This window comes from Taudactylus pleione, unplaced genomic scaffold (assembly GCF_031769625.1).
Source record: "Taudactylus pleione unplaced genomic scaffold, aTauple2 ptg000253l, whole genome shotgun sequence".
Classification (NCBI taxonomy): domain Eukaryota; kingdom Metazoa; phylum Chordata; class Amphibia; order Anura; family Myobatrachidae; genus Taudactylus; species Taudactylus pleione.
Window position 1 is genome coordinate 614,601 of NW_028284655.1, and position 16,067 is coordinate 630,667.

Below are 16,067 nucleotides of genomic sequence, written 5' to 3' on the forward strand. Positions count from 1 at the left end.
ACTCCAACCCCTAGTATCACTTATTTTTAGTAAAGCAGATCGCATTTCCCATAATTGTAATGGGAAATGTGATCCGACCAGAGTTACTAAAAATAAATTGTAAAAAAATGTCGGGAAAAGCCCTGTGATAATAACGCCACCTGGAGGTGGCGTTATCCAGGGTCTCCCCCGGTTACCGGGCTCCCACTCTGCTCTAACGGGGAGAGCAGAGGCGGGGGCCGGTACCAATAATCAGCTGTGTGGTCTAAACAGACTGCAAGCTGATTACTGTAAAAAAAAAAAAAAAAAAAAATGGAAACATTTTTTATTTACTTACCTGACTCCAGGGCAGTGGCGGGCTGGGCCGGGGGGCAGGGTGCCATGTGCCCCCCGGGCCGCAGCGTCATGCGGGCCGGTGCAGTCTGTGTCACTGTGACACAGACTGCACCGCGTGTGTAGCACTGACCGGACGGAGTCCGGTTAGCGCTACACAGCACAAACACACAGCCGCTCAGCGGCTGCCGCTGCTCCCACTGCGGGAGCCATCTTCCGGCTCCCGCAGTGGGTAATGGGAGAGACGTCGTCATGACGACGTCTCTCCCACAATGCAAAGCGGCCAGAGGTAAGTATTTTTTTTTATTAAGTCTCTCTCTACTATGGGGGCACTACCAAGAGGGGGGATTACTATGGGGGCACTACCAAGGGGGGGGATTACTATGGGGGCACTACCAAGGGGGGGATTACTATGGGGGCACTACCAAGGGGGGAGTTACTATGGGGGCACTACCAAGGGGGGGGGATTACTATGGGGGCACTACCAAGGGGGGGATTACTATGGGGGCACTACCAAGGGGGGGATTACTATGGGGGCACTACCAGGGGGGGATTTCTATGGTGGCACTACCAGGGGGGATTACTACTGGGGGCACTACCAGGGTGGGATTACTACTGGGGACACTACCAGGGGGGTGGATTACTATGGGGGCACTACAAGGGGTGGACTACTACTACTGGGGGCACTACAAGGGGGGGACTACTACTACTGGGGGAACTACAAGGGGGGACTACTACTACTACTGGGGGCACTACAAGGGGAGGGGACTACTACTAGGGGCACTGCATAGGGGGGCGGGGACTACTACTAGGGGCACTACATAGGGGGAGGGGACTACCACTGGGGGCACTGCGAGGGACCACTGCTGGGGGCTCTATATAAAGGGCAATACTGGGGGTACTGCATAGGGGGGAGACTACACCTGGGGCCACTATTTAAGGGACATTGCATAAGGGTTACCACTATTGGGGGCACTGCATGGGGGGGTGGACTGCTACTGGGGGCACTGCATAGGGGGTACCACTATTGGGGGCACTATATAAGGGGCCTACTACTGGGGGCACAAGGGGCACTGAACAGGGGGGACCACTACTGGGGGCACAAGGGGCACTGCATAGGGGGGGATCACTACTGGGGGCACTACTGGAGGCCTGCATAAGGGTGTTATCTCCTGTGGCACACGGGGGCACTGCATATGGGCACTACGACAGGGGGCTGCCCCTAATCTTTATTTTTACCTTACATTAATCCCATATGGACCCGCCTCCTCCCTGAAACACTTGAGGGGGGGCGGCGCCGTAGCACGCACGTTCTTCGGGCACCGTAGCTACACGCTACTCCTCTGCCAGGGCCGCCTGCATGCATTTGCCCCCCACGCTAAAAGTTGCCAGCCAGCCCCTGCTCCAGGGACCAGTGATCGGGCCTCCGGTGATGGCTCCTCTCCGGTCAGCTGGTCTCCCACAATGCACTGCTGCCCGGTCATCAGGTGATCGGGTCCCAGTGCAGTATGGGAGATCACCTGATTGGGAAGCCCGGAGAAGATCACCGGAGGCCAGGAGGATGCAGGTAAGTGTAATAAAGGGAGAGGGGGTCCGCAATCGCGGGGGGCAGGGCTTAGCGTCGGTGGGGGGTAGCAGCGACGGTGGGTCGGCGCATGCGCGGGCTCCTAGTCGCGGGACTTTTTCCGAAAATACCGAGACTAGAGTGCGGATGGGATTAGCAGGGACAGAGCTTTATCGCAAGCTCTGTCCCTGCAAGGGATTTATAGTAAATCCCTGTGATATTGCCTGAATTCGCAATGCGAATTCACTCGGTAATATCACACTACAATCCGCATTCAATATGCGGATTGTAGTAAATAGAGCCCTAAGACTCTATGGTCTTGCCAATGTTAACATTTCTTCCGTAGGGGTTTGACAAGAGCTGCAAGTTAACCACAAAATATTTTTACATTTTTAAGATCCAGTCCCCGCCGCCTCAAAACAGCAGAGATTGGTAGCAGGCGTGAGTGCAGAGGCGATGAATGTCAGCCACACGTGAATGGTGGATGGCCTAAATCTGAAAGAATTCAGGCTCCACCAATCACAGCAGATAAGTTTGAAAATGGCGCTGCAAGTAGGCCAATCACTTCCTGCTGTGTCACAAATCCAAAATGGCCACGGAAAGCCAAACGTGGCTAGCCACGTCATTGCCCCACCCCCTAGCGCTAGCCAGCATGCGGTATCAGGAGGCAAGAGGAGTAGGTTAAGGGTTAGGATTAGAATACTCACCAAAATCCGCTGGAATTTTGACCATTGGGATTCCACTGTTGGTATTGTGACCGACAAGATAGTCACCACTGGGATATTGTACCCAACCCCTATATAGAATTGCGTTGATGCTGGTTAAGCGGACAATAAGTCTGGGTCACAGAGGGCATTAGGCCTTGCATAGGTAAGTCCTCGTTATTAGGTAGTTAAATCTACCTAATCTCCCACAGTCTGCCCCCATTAAAGGTAGGCTGTTGGTAAGTTTAAGTGTTTAATGGCAGGTACCAAGGTTAGGACTATCCATCAAGGGGACAAGAGTACATCCGGTGAGCATATTCTGTGTTTTGTGTGCTGTGCCCACGTACTTTCCTTTGGGTTTGGCACTGAGGTGTAACCAGTCTAAGTTCAAAAGTGACAATCTCTGAGCCCATCCCTATGTGTGGTGCATCCTCCTTTCTTAACAGGGTCCAAGAGTGCGTTTCCGACCATGTCCTACCTGGGTATCAGGATGGTTGACCATCGACGGGCTAAAGGTGGTAGAGAGTGGTGTGAGGTAAGTGCCAAACCCAGTCACCCCTCCATGTGTGTTCCTCAAAAGCTGCCAGGAGGTGTCACAGTTGGTGCTAGTGAGTTACCTGTATCAGGTGATGAACTGGAATCACTGGAGGCCGGCTGGACTGGAACCATGGTTAACAAGAATAGTTCTTTTATTATAAGAAGTGGGTAGCAGTGAGAACTGCCTTTGGGGATGAGTGACTGGAACTGGAAACTGGAGACGTTGGAATGAGACCAGAAGGAGCTTGGAGGGACCGGACTGGGACCGGCAGGTAGGCTGACTGAGCTGGTCGGGGTACCAGTAGATGAGCTTGCAGATGGATGGTAGCACGGAAGCTACTTGGTGCAGCTAAAGAGCCGTGAGGTGAGTGGACTTGGAGGAACCGGACTGGGACCGGCAGGAAGGCTGACTGAGCTGGTCGGGTTACTAGTAGATGGGCTTGCAGACGGATGGTAGCGTGGAAGCTACTTGTTGTGGCTTGGGAAGCCGTGGGTAGACGGTAGCTGGGTGGCTACGTGGAGCAGCTGGATAGCCGTGGGTAGACGCTGGTATCTGGGTGGCTCAGTGGAGTGGCCGGTTAGCCGTGGGTAGATGCTGGTAGCTGGGTGGCTACGTGGAGCGGCTGGATAGCCGTGGGTAGACGCTGGTAGCTGGGTGGCTTCGTGGATCAGCTGGATAGCCGTGGGTAGACGCTGGTAGCTGGGTGGCTACGTGGAGCGGCTGGAAAGCTGTGGGTAGACGCCGGTAGCTGGGTAGCTACGTGGAGTGGCTGGATAGCCGTGGGTAGACGTTGGTAGCTGGGTGGCTACGTGGAGCGGCTGGATAGCCGTGGGTAGACGCTGGTAGCTGGGTAGCTACGTGGAGCGGCTGGATAGCCATGGGTAGACGCTGGTAGCGTAGAAGCTACTTGGTGCGGCCTGGGAGCCGTAGGTGAGAGATGGTAGCGTGGAAGCTACTTGGTGCGGCCTGGGAGCCGTGGGTGAGAGATGGTAGTGTGGAAGCTACTTGGTGCGGCCTGGGAGCCGTGTGGAGAAGCGGTTAGCGTGGAAGCTACTTGGAGCGGCCTGGGAGCCGTAGGTGAGAGGCTGGTAGCGTGGATAGCTCAACGCAGCAGGCTTACGGATAGCACTGGTCTAGGAACCAGCAGGAGCCTGGGACATACTGGCACACAGAGGTACAGCTATAGCACAAGCAGTACACCACGGAATGTAACAAGATGTTCAAGCACTGAGTGCTATTAGAGGAGGATCTATATACCTAGAGTCTGGCAGCGATTGGTGGATACAGACAGGTGGTCTGGCAGTGGCATTCAGAGTGGAGCAAGGCACAGCATGCAGAGGGAGTATTCATCTCTGCAGCCCTTGAGAATCAGGACCACACCTGTGATTCCAATTAAGACTAGCAATGCTCACAGACAGAGCAGGGTCCAGGTGTTCAATCAGTGTGGGGAGGTGAGAGCTCTGCACACACAGAGATGTAACAGCCAGCATGATTCAGCCAGAGCAGATGTCCCAGGAGAATTACAAACACAGGTCCATGGAGCAGCTGGCAGAGGTAAGTCACAAAAGGTAAAAACTATCCAGGATTGTGACAGGAGGAGTCCGACACTAACAGGCACTACTGCATATGTGCGATGTCTCCACCAGGGTCGTTTCTAGAGAGGAGGGGGCCCGTAAGCAGTCTCCGTCATGGGCCCTCTCCTCTCCGTCCGGCGGCCGGCAGCGCACTGAGCGGTGCGCGGCCAGCACCGCACTAATAAGCTCTGGGCACTAGAGTGTGCCCAGAGTCTATAGTGCATGCATAGGTCACCGGGAAAATGGCCATGGCGGCCATTTTCCCTGTACTGCATATACGCAAATGATGGGCAAATGGCCGCGGTGGCCATTTTCCAGCTGTTTATTACAGCGCACACATGCGCCGTCATGGGGCTCCGGAGAGGTAAGTATAATATGGGTGCAGGGTGTGTGGTGTGGGCTCCCCCTGGACCCAGGGGCCCGTGTGTCCCGCACACTCTGCACCCATTATAAATACGCCCCTGGTCTCCGCACATTTTTAGCCCTCAGCATCCATGAGGACAAGATGGACTTCTGAGGCTCCTACCAGAATACAAGCCAGTACAGCCAGTAACAATATTAATATTATTATCCTTTATTTATGTGGCGACACAAGTGTTCAACAGCGCCTTACAAAGTACATAGACAAATGAGCAAACAAGAAAACAGTGACTTACAGGACAAAACAATGCAGGACAAGGACATGGTTTTTATAAATTGCTGCATTAGGGATGGAAAAGCACATAAGGGTAGAGGGTAGACAGACGGAGTGACACAGATGGGGTAGACAGTAAGGAATGAGCATAGTGCAGCGGGTTAGGATGAGAGCTGGAAGGCTTTGATGAAGTAGTGGGTCTTGAGAGCCTGTTTGTAGAGAGGTGGAGAGTCTGACAGGGAGAGAGTTTCAGAGGTAGGGAGCAGTGCGGGCCAAATCTTAAAGGTGGGAGTGGGAGGATGTAATCAGTTGGCAGGAGAGGTGGCATGCAATTGATGAGCTAAGTGGGAGGGCAAGAGTGTAAAGGAAGATGAGGTATAAGATGTTAATGGGAGAGGAGTGGGTGAGGGCTAAGTGAGTGTAAGAACCTTGACTTCGGTTCTGAAAGAGAAGGGGAGCCAGTTGAGGACTTGTAGGAGAGCGGAAGCAGATGTAGAATGTTTGGAGAGGAAGATGAGCCGAGCAGCAGCATTGAGGACAGAATGGAGTGGAGAAAGGTGGGAGTCAGGGAAGCCAGATAGGAGGAGGTTACAGTAGTCCAATCTGGAGACGACCAGGGAGCGGATGAGTGTCATTGAAGCTTCCAGGGTGAGAAAGAGTCTGATCCTACAAAAATTTTTGAAATGGAAATGGCAGGACTGCAAAAGGTACTGAATGTGTGGTTTGAAGGACAGGGAGGAGTGATGGATAACTCCAAGACAGTGCACTTGGGGGCAAGAAGAGATGGTTGTGCTGTCAATAGATAATGAAATTATGGTAGGTGAGGTTATGCTGGAGGGTAGGTAAAGAGTATCATCAGCATAGATATGATATTGGAGGCCAAAAGAGGATGTATAGAGGGAGAATAGGAGAGGTCTAATAACAGTACCTTGGGGAACACCAACCGTTAGTAGAAGTGGGGGAGAAGAATAGTCATGAGAGTAGACAGAGAAGGAATGGTCAGGAAGATAGGAGGATAGCCAAAAGAGGGCAGTAACTTGTAGACCAAGGTATTAAGGCCCTCATTCAGAGGCGGTCGGAGGATGCAAGCGGTCGCTCAGAAACTGGGCGGTCGCTTGCATCCTGACCGGCCGCCTCTGTTTCGATCATTAGGCTGTGGGTTAACACCCACAGCTCTAACGACCGCTAGGGTGATGGTCGCGATGGTTATTGACCATCACAACCATCGGGGCTTACGACGAGACCCTAGGGTAGGGTCTCACTTGTCGTAAGCCCCGGAGAGCTTCTGGCTCTGTCTGTCAGAGCCAGAAGCTCTCCACTGACATCACTAGTGATGTCAGTGGGGCCTCCCCCAAATGGCAGGCGTTCTCATGGGAACGCCTCCATTTGGGCTGCCACCCCCCCCGGCCCGCCTTCCAAACGGGGCGAGCTGTCAATCAACATCGACAGCTCGCCCAATTGGAAAGAGACCCACTACGACCGGCGCTGTCGGTCGTAGCGGGTCTCACGCATGCGCACGAAGGAGCCGGCTCCCTCGTGCGCATGCGCACTAGACAAACATCGAGGCGGCCGTGCGGTCATAGACCGTACGGCCGCCTCTGAATAAAGCCCTAAATGCTTTGTAGGAAGAGAGAGTGGTCCACAGTATCAAAAGCAGCAGAGATGTTGTGGAGAATGAACACAGAGTACTGGTCCTTGGATTTGGCAGCAAAGAGATTGTTGCTGACTTTTGTGAAGGCAGTTTTAGTGGAGTGGAAAGAACGGAAGCCAGACTGAAATGGATCAATGAGGGATTGGGAGGAAAGAAAGGCAGTAAGGCTGGTATAGACAGAAGGGGGACTGGCTGGCAGAGAGAGACGGGGGATGGCTGACAGAAACAGAAGGGGAGATGGCAGGCAAATCATGCGAATCAGCACTAGTATGTGGTTCCTGCTCTCCTCTCAACTGATCGTTCTCAATATCAACAAACACGACTGAAGTGGGGTACAGCACATGAAGTTTTGCCTCGTTTTGAGACCCGAGTCACGAGGGAAAACCCGAGCCGAGCTCGGTTCACGTCTCGGATCTGGAAGTTCGGGTTTTCTTGCAGTATCAGACCCTCTCATCCCTAGTTTTAAAGCAGCAATTAGATTAAAGGTAGCACAACATTGACATTATTGTATTCTGGGGGAGATGTAAGAAGACGTGGTAAGTGTCAAATGCGCTATAATCAGCACTATTTGACACTTACATCAATCTTTCTCTATGGTATCTGCAAATATCTAATGATTAGAGATGTGCGCCGACCCCCGTGTTTTGGATTTGTGGGCCTGATTCAGACCCGCTCGCGATCGCTGAGCGCTCGCAAGCGGGTTGATGGTGCCCAAGTGCGCATGCGCACGACGGAGGCGGCTCCGTCGTGCGCATGGGCGAGACCCGAATAACGACGGCCAAGCCGTCGTTAAGGGTCTCGCACCAAAGGGGGCGTGCTGTCGATGTTGATTGACAGCACGTCCTCTTTGGTGGGCGTGCCGGGGACGTGGCTGCCCAGACGAAGGCGTTCCCATGGGAACGCCTACCGTCTGGGCCCCACTGACATCACTAGTGATGTCAGTGGGAGTGCTTTTGGCTCTGATAGAGACAAAAGAACTCCTGGGCATGCGGCAGCGAGACCCTACCGCAGGGTCTCGTCGCAAGCCCGATGGTCGCGATGGTCTTGACCATCACGACCATCATTTTGGCCGCTCGCTATAGCTGTGGGTGGTCACCCACAGCTATGCGAGCGGCCAGGAGGCCGCTCCAAAAAGGAGCAGGGACGGCCCTGATTCAGAGCGAGCGCTCTGTCAGAGCGTCCGGCTCTGAATCAGGGCCTGTATCTCCTTTGTGTTTTGGATCTGGATTTGGTTTTTGGCAAAACCGCCCTTGCGTGTTTTGGTTTTGGATCTGTATTTTTTTCTCAAAAATTATAAAAACAGCTGAAATCACAGAATTTGGGCATGTTTTTGTTCCTACAGCATTATTAACCTTAATAACATTTCCAGTCAGTTTTGACCACCTCACAGCTCACAATATTGGTTTCATCCATTGTACTTCTTGACGCCCTTGACTTGTTGCTGGCCATTTATAGCTTAAGGGCCTGATTCAGAGCCGCTCGCTAGCGGCAGTACGCTCGTTCCGAGCGATGTTCGCACATCTGCGCATGCGTACGGTTTTTAGTACGCATGCGCGAACCAGTCAGTGCGGACGAAAATCATTTGTACACTATATAGCGAGTGCCTGCTATTTTGAGTGACAGAATGAGGCGTATGTGGGTGGTAACAGGGGAAGGTGCTTGAAAACGGGGAGTGGAGATCCGAACGCAGGCGTGCTTAAAGGTCAAAACGGGCGTTTTAAGGGAGTGCATAATTAATACAGCAGCGTCATTGACCACGTCACTTGGTTTTTTTAAACTCAGAACTACTCGCAAAATAGCGGTTAAAAAAACCAACCACAAGAATAGCGAGCAGTTCATACGCTGTACGATGTACTCGATTAATCTAATAAATAGCGGACATGACGTATGGTGCGAGCGGCCAGGGGGCGTTTTTATCAAATAAACGAGCGTATGTTTTGCACGCTCGTTCAGACTTAGAGGTGGGAACAGACTGCAATTTGCGAACGGATCATTTGAATAGCCACCCCTTGTTTTTGAACGAACGACCGCAAATAGCGAACGGCTCTGAATCAGGCCCTAATTTACTTGTTATGCTATATGTTCTTGATGCTTGTATGTGTTGGCTACTTAAGGGCCTAATGACATAATAAATGTGTTAATACTTGTTACAATATCACACTATATTGTGCCTTCTGTTTCTTTCCACATGTATGAAACTTCATTGAAATATGCTCTGCAAGAGAAGTAATTATGTTTTCTTTCTAATTGATATGGTTTAGCACTACCTGGTGGTCAAACATATATTTTTTATTTGTTACACTTTTATCAGGGGCTTAAGGTATCCATGTGCTTCTACCAAGGGCTGCTTCACCGGTTGCGCTAGGGGGTAGTATTGTTCAACTGTACACATTCATTTCATGCAGTTTAAGCCAAAAGGTTGCACCGAGCTAGCTGGATGACTTAAGGTGCCCATACGTGGTATGGTTTTTTGCACATGTGCACGATTTCGATCGATCATAACGATCAATCGCGCACATCGTGTGTTGTTTATGTACGTTCACAATGCCGATGCGCGTCCCCGCCGTCGTAGAGCTGGATCGTAGATCTTACGGCAAAACCGTAAGATTGCGGTCTATCATGTACAATGTGATACATATGCATATGGGGATCGCATGATCGTAACGATCAATCGTACACCACTTTGACCACATCGTATATAGAAGTTCAAGGGAAGAATTTCAAGGGCAATCATACAACACATCTTAACAACAGAAAATTGCACTGTGTATGGCCGGCCTAAGCTAAGCGACAGCAGTGGGCGTCACAAACATGTGGCAGTTCAGCTGCCAACATGGCACATCTAGGAAACAGAGTGGCACTGCAGTGGCTTACAGTATGGCAGTTTAATAAACTATACGACCCCATAGAAAGAAACCAAGAATGTGGGCATGGAAAGGAAGGATTGATTAGTTTGTACATTTATTGAATTTTTTTGATTCTGATGAAGATTTTTGAGGGAGCATCAATGTAGGATGAAGTTTTTCAGTTCCTGAAAGACATCTTTGATCTGCAGAATGTTTGCTATTTGAGCGTGGAGAGTTTGTCAAAAGATATTATGCAGTGTCTGCTCTCCGGCTGAACTACAACTCCCAGCATCTGTGCTGTTTGCCGGGCCTGCTGGAAGTTGTTTGTCAACAACGGGTGGCGTGCCTCAGCGTGCTTTACACATGTTATGTACCATGTAAATATGTATGTATGTGACCAATGGGCATGATTCAGCATGGATCGCCAGTCTTAAATCGCACGCACTCGCTTGCTGCAAAAATATGCAAATGAATGCGAACGTGGTGAAATCGCAGCACTATACCAAGACGCCCATTAGCTCATAAAGCCGCCCACTTCCCTTTACATACATCCGCAAGTCAGCAAAAACAACAAGTCAGCGGTAACATCGAGAAACATCGGACCCATACGCACAGTTGTGGTTGAGCATGACATGCCTCACAACCTGCAAAGCTTCCTGATGCCATGTAGTGCTCTGGCTGCGTATGCCATCACTGGGGCTTAATTATGCATGCCCATGTAACGGCGTTCAAACGCACAGGCACACCGGTGTTCCTTCAACCACCCCCCCCCTTGCCACCCCCAAACGGTGATTCCTGTCATTCATTTCTGTGGGCCGCTGCGTGTCCTCTGAGGTCGCATACCCAATCGCAGCGGCCAGCTTGTGCACCTGCACTGCGCTGCATACGCAGAACGCAAACATCGACCGGTTGCGTGCATCCGCAGCCTTTGCTATCCAACCTGAATCAAGCCCAATATACACAACTCATTTTTGTATTAAAAGTATTTGCACTTTATTGCACACATCCTGGCAGGAAGATGCTCTGTGCTGCTGCTCATATTTCTGGTCTCTCACATGACACCCACCATCTACATTATCCAGTTATTCCGCTTAGAGTCACCTACATACAAAGGAGGCAGGCGATTACTGAGCTGAACCGTTATTTATAACAGCCTATTAATTCACCATGGTCCTGGGGCAACCAGTTGGGGTTGGGGGGGAGGACCAATTAAAAAAACTGGGTATATTTAAAAATCTACCATGTTCTGCCCACCAGATCAACTTGGTGGGTCAGAATTAAAAAAAAAATGAAAGGGGCATGCAGGAGATGCTGTCTGTGGCCATAACAATTTCTGGACATTTTTGGGATTCATCAACGCATGAAGAAGATTTCAGCAGTGCAACTTCTAACATGGCACATCTAGGAAACCACAGTGGCACTGCAGTGGCATACAGAATGGCAGTTTAATAAACTACAAAAATGTTTGTCATCTATGCAAAAAGACAGTCAGCAATGCTCCAAACAGCGCATAATGCAAAGAAAAGAGGTGCAAGATGGAATTTTCTCCCACCCACCCTTATGTTGTATATATTAAGCAAAACATGCACAGTTTAACAAACCAATCACTTCAGCGTCGGGGACTGCCACTTGTGGCTGAAATGATTGGTTAGTTTGGGCCCCCACAAAACAAGCTACCAATGGGCATCAGACTGTCACATTTGAGCTAAGGAGATTCCCTGCCCAGGGATTGGATGTCAGGGTCCCAAGTTGGGAAAGGAATTGGAGACGGGGGGCTTGAATTGTATGCCTTCCTCATCCACAAGTACCAGTTGTGGGCGAGATCTGACCAAAGGTGCAGAGTCAAGCCTACTGGGAGATGTTCACCAGTGACCCCTCCAATTGGGATTTGAATTTAAGCTGCACCCAGTAAGTAGGTTGAGGCCCTTTGGTCAGTTATCTGGTACAAGCGGGAAACGGAAGAACATAATCGCAGGAAAAGCACAGGAGAATGACACTTATGAGATGGTACTTGGATGATGTACTAAGGGCCTGATTCAGCAATGAACGCAAAGGAGAGAACGCACGCACTTGGTCGATGTTTGTGATCTGCGCATGCACGAACAAGCCAGTGCGATCGGGTTATAGTATGTAGACTACACGCAGTGTGCACGCAGACCCTATTGATTGACAGGAGGTGCCGTTTGCGGGTGGTGACGGAGGATGGTCAGGGGAACGCAGGCGTTATAACGCTGTTATAGGGGTGTGCATAATTAAGGCAGTGCGGTGGCAGCCATACCATAAGCTGTACACAGGAAGTGGACAAAATCCTGCGGCAGGTCAGGTCAACCACTATTGTGCGTATGAGACCGATGGTTCTCGATGTAACCGATGTTCACTCTATCTTGCGTACTGATCAGACTGTGAGTAAAAGGAGATGGGCGGCTTTATATTGGGCTGGGTGTCTTCATTTTGTGCTGCAGTCTCCGTGCGTATGCATTGATTAGCATATTCTTGCAGCGGACGGGTGCGTGCATCTGCTAGCGTGCATCTGCTAGCGTGCGTTCCTTGCTGAATCAGGCCCTAAGTACGCACACTGTGGATCCAGACCCAGAACTGCACAGGAGAAATGGCACTTAGGAGATGGTATGCAGATGCCGTACTAAGGGCCTGATTCAGACCCGCTCGCAAGCGCTATGCGCTCGCAAGCGGGTTGATGGCCGGGCAGTGCGCACTTGCTCTGGGGTTCGCAACAAAATGGGATGGCTATAGATGTTGATCGACAGCTCGCCCCGTTATGTAGGCGGGGAGGGGGGTGGCTGGCCAAATGCCTGCCGCTTGAGGGCGGCCCTACTGACAACACTCGTGATGTCAGTAGTTGAGCTTCCTGCTCTATTAGAGCAGGAAGCTCACTGGGGCTTGTGGGAACGGGACCCTACCACAAGGGTCTCGTTGCAAGCCTGATGGTCGCGATGCACATGGCCACTCGCAAAAGCTGTGGGTGGTCACCCACAGCTTAGCGAGCGGCCAGGAGGCCGGCTCCAAAAAAGAAAAGCACCCTGATTCAGAGCGAGCGCTCTGAAAGAGCGTCCAGCTCTGAATCAGGGCCTAAGTACACATTAGGAGGATATCACTAGATGAACGGAGCTAGGAACCTGGAATGCTGCAACAGCAAGTATCACTGGAAGTAACAACGTTGTACAGACAACTTCCTGAGCACGGCTAAATACCCTAAGGTAGCGGCCCATTGGAGGACAGTGTCTGCTGACAGCAACCAATGCTACCATTGAGTAAAGGGCTAATCAGGTGATGTAGACTGTCATGGCTGCATCCATGACGGTAACCGCGGAAACCAAATCACGGCGCAGCACATGGATGTCCTAGCAGACCCCAGGAATAATACTCAGAGCATCACCCTGCCCCGCACCTGGTGTCTGACCGCTCAAGAAGTCAGGGTAAGCCGACACTGAGGTGAGTAACGGCCGATTCTAGACGCAACCTGACACGGACATTACTGGCAATGATCTCTACGTACACAAACTGGCTCTACATAGGCAAGATGTCATCGCCATCATCATCCAATTCCTCACCTCATCAATATGTACATCATCTTCTTCACACAATATTAATTAATCTCCGCTGGAATCCACCATTACAGGTGTCTCTGTATTTTTTTTTACGTAATTGCCGGTAAAGGTCTTTCTCATGGAATTTGTAATTAATTTTGATACACAGCATCTTGGGGAAATAACCTCCTAAGCTGATCGCTGACAAGGTTCCCGGCTGTGCTGAAAACTCTTTCAGTACACACTGAAGATTGGGCAACTTAGGTAAAGTAAATACAGTTTGTGTAAAGGCCTCCAAATTACCTTTGTATCCTGCTAGTAGAGACGGACTGTCTGACATGATTATTTTATTGATAGCACCCAAATAGTCATCAACTATTCTTTGACTGGTGACCATATAAGATGGAGTCATGGTAGAGGTGTCACTATTTATAAGCAATTCTTTTAGACCCGACCAGATGTCAAAAGTTTGTGTTGACTCATCTGCATCACCACCAGTGGGTCTCTTAGTAAAATTGAGTTTTTTCCTGGCGGCCATAGTTGCCGGAGACACTGAAGTAGGAGACATCGCCGTGTCACGTGCCGCTTGAGCTGACAATTTGCTCACCAACAGCTCTTTGCATTACTTTAGATTTGTGTCTGTTGGAAAGAAAGCCACAAAGTACAACTTAAACCTAGGATCAAGTACGGTCGCCAAAATATACTGATCCAATTTCAAGATATTGACGACCCTTGGATCCTGGTGAAGTGAATAAAGGACTTGATCTACAAGTCCAACATAGTTAGCGGAATCACTCCATTTCAGCTCCTCCTTCAGTTTCTCGAGCTGCTTTTCCAAAAGTCTAATTAGGGAAATTACCTGACTCAAGCTGGTAGTGTCTAAACTCACTTCAAAGGTGACAACTTCAGAGGGTTTGAACACCTTGCACAACACAGAAAGTATTCTTCACTCCGCTTGAGTAAGGTAAATTCCTCCTCCTCTCTCTATGTCATAGGTCGTTGTGTAGCCTTAGATGCCTTTTGCTGTTCCTCCATCCGCTGATGCATATAATGGGTGGAATTCTACATTGTTACTACCTCTTGCTTCAGCTGGTGGAAGGGCAAATTCAATTGTTCTTGCAGGTGCTGCAATCTTCTACATGCACTTGCTGAATGGCGAAAATGCCCTGACAGTTTCTGAGCCAAAGAGAGCATCTCCTTCACACCCCTGGCATATTTTTTTTTAATTTTGCACCACCAAGTTGATTGTGTGAGCAAAACATGGGACGTGTCACACGCAGCTGTAATGCTCTCACAATATTGGTGGCATTGTCCGAAATCACAAATCCCGAGGAGAGTCCAAGTGGGGTAAGCCATTTTGCAATGATTTTCCAGAGTTTTTCTAAATGGTTGTCAGTGGTATGCCTCTTAGTGAAACCGATGATACACAGAGTAGAATGTCTCTGAATGAGCTGGCGTTTGTTAGATGCTGCTGCTGTTGGTGCTGCTGAAGGCAGTACATGCACCCATGTAATCTTTAGTTTGCCCTGTTCCGCTTGTCCACATATCTATGGTTAAGTGGACAGTGGGGTACATCATCATTTTGGAGGACAATAAATAAGTTTTTTTTTAATGTCCCTGTACAAGCTGGGAATTGCTTTTCTAGTGAAGTGGAATCTAGATGGGATTTGGTAGCGGGGACACAGGACCTCAATTAACTGTCTAAAATCCACTGCATTAATGGCAAATACTGGATGCAGATCTAATACCAGCATAACTGTTATGGCATCAGTGATCCGCTGTGCAACTGGGTGGCTGTTATAATACTTGTTCCCCCATGCAAAGACCTTATCAACAGTAAGATTGTTTTTCAAAACTAATACTAGTAGTCTTCTTGGTCCCCTTCTGGGATGAAGATCCACTCCCAGCAGCAGCAGGCATAGTGCTCAAGGATCCTTCTGAGGAATCCTAGATAGGGGAGGAGTCACTTAGCCTTATTCTGGATGCATGACTACCTCCGATCATTAGTGAAGATATTGATGATAAAGGTGTTGGCAGTGGAGATTGCAGGTGCTGGGATGTAGCTGAAGGAAGAGAGCTAATTAATGCTGGACTGTTTGCTGTTATTTTTTTTGGCACCAGTTTCTGATTTTCCCAAAAACTTTCCATGAACTCGCTGCAAATGATGTAACAGGTAGGAGGTTCTTAGATGGTTAAGGTCCCTACTCACTATGGCTTTACAAACGCTACCGATGGCTAGACAAGTGTTATCAGGATTTGGGTAAAAATAATTCCACACATAAGAGGTGGATTTTTTTGGTCTTATGCCCAGGTATGACAATGGCCTTCTTCTTATCACGGGCAAGAACTGCTTCCACTGGTGCATGACTTGCACAAACAACATCCTCATTAGCGCTGGTGTAAGCTACACAAATACCTCCCTCATCTTCTTGCACTTCCACGGTAGCATCCTCAATTTCTATGTCAGCATGTTGACTTGTGCTGCCTATCCACACATTTGCAGAGGGTACAGAAATGGTGGAAGGCAGCTTCTCTATGGGTACAGTATCAGAAAGGTCAGGCTCACACATATCACTAATGGACTCTCCTCAGGGATTTGTGACATTTCGGAACACACAGGGCCTGATTCAGACCCGCTCGCGAGTGCAGAGTGCTTGCAAGCAGGTCGATGGTCCCCCACTGCGCATGCGCATGCCAGA

General features: G+C 49.9%; 1 protein-coding gene across 1 annotated transcript in view; it reads right to left on the minus strand.

Annotated features, from left to right (window-relative positions):
* The window catches only part of LOC148515088 (adhesion G protein-coupled receptor E5-like), a 216,890-nt gene that overhangs the window by 16,679 nt on the left and 184,144 nt on the right, over nucleotides 1-16,067 (minus strand). The window lies entirely within an intron of this gene.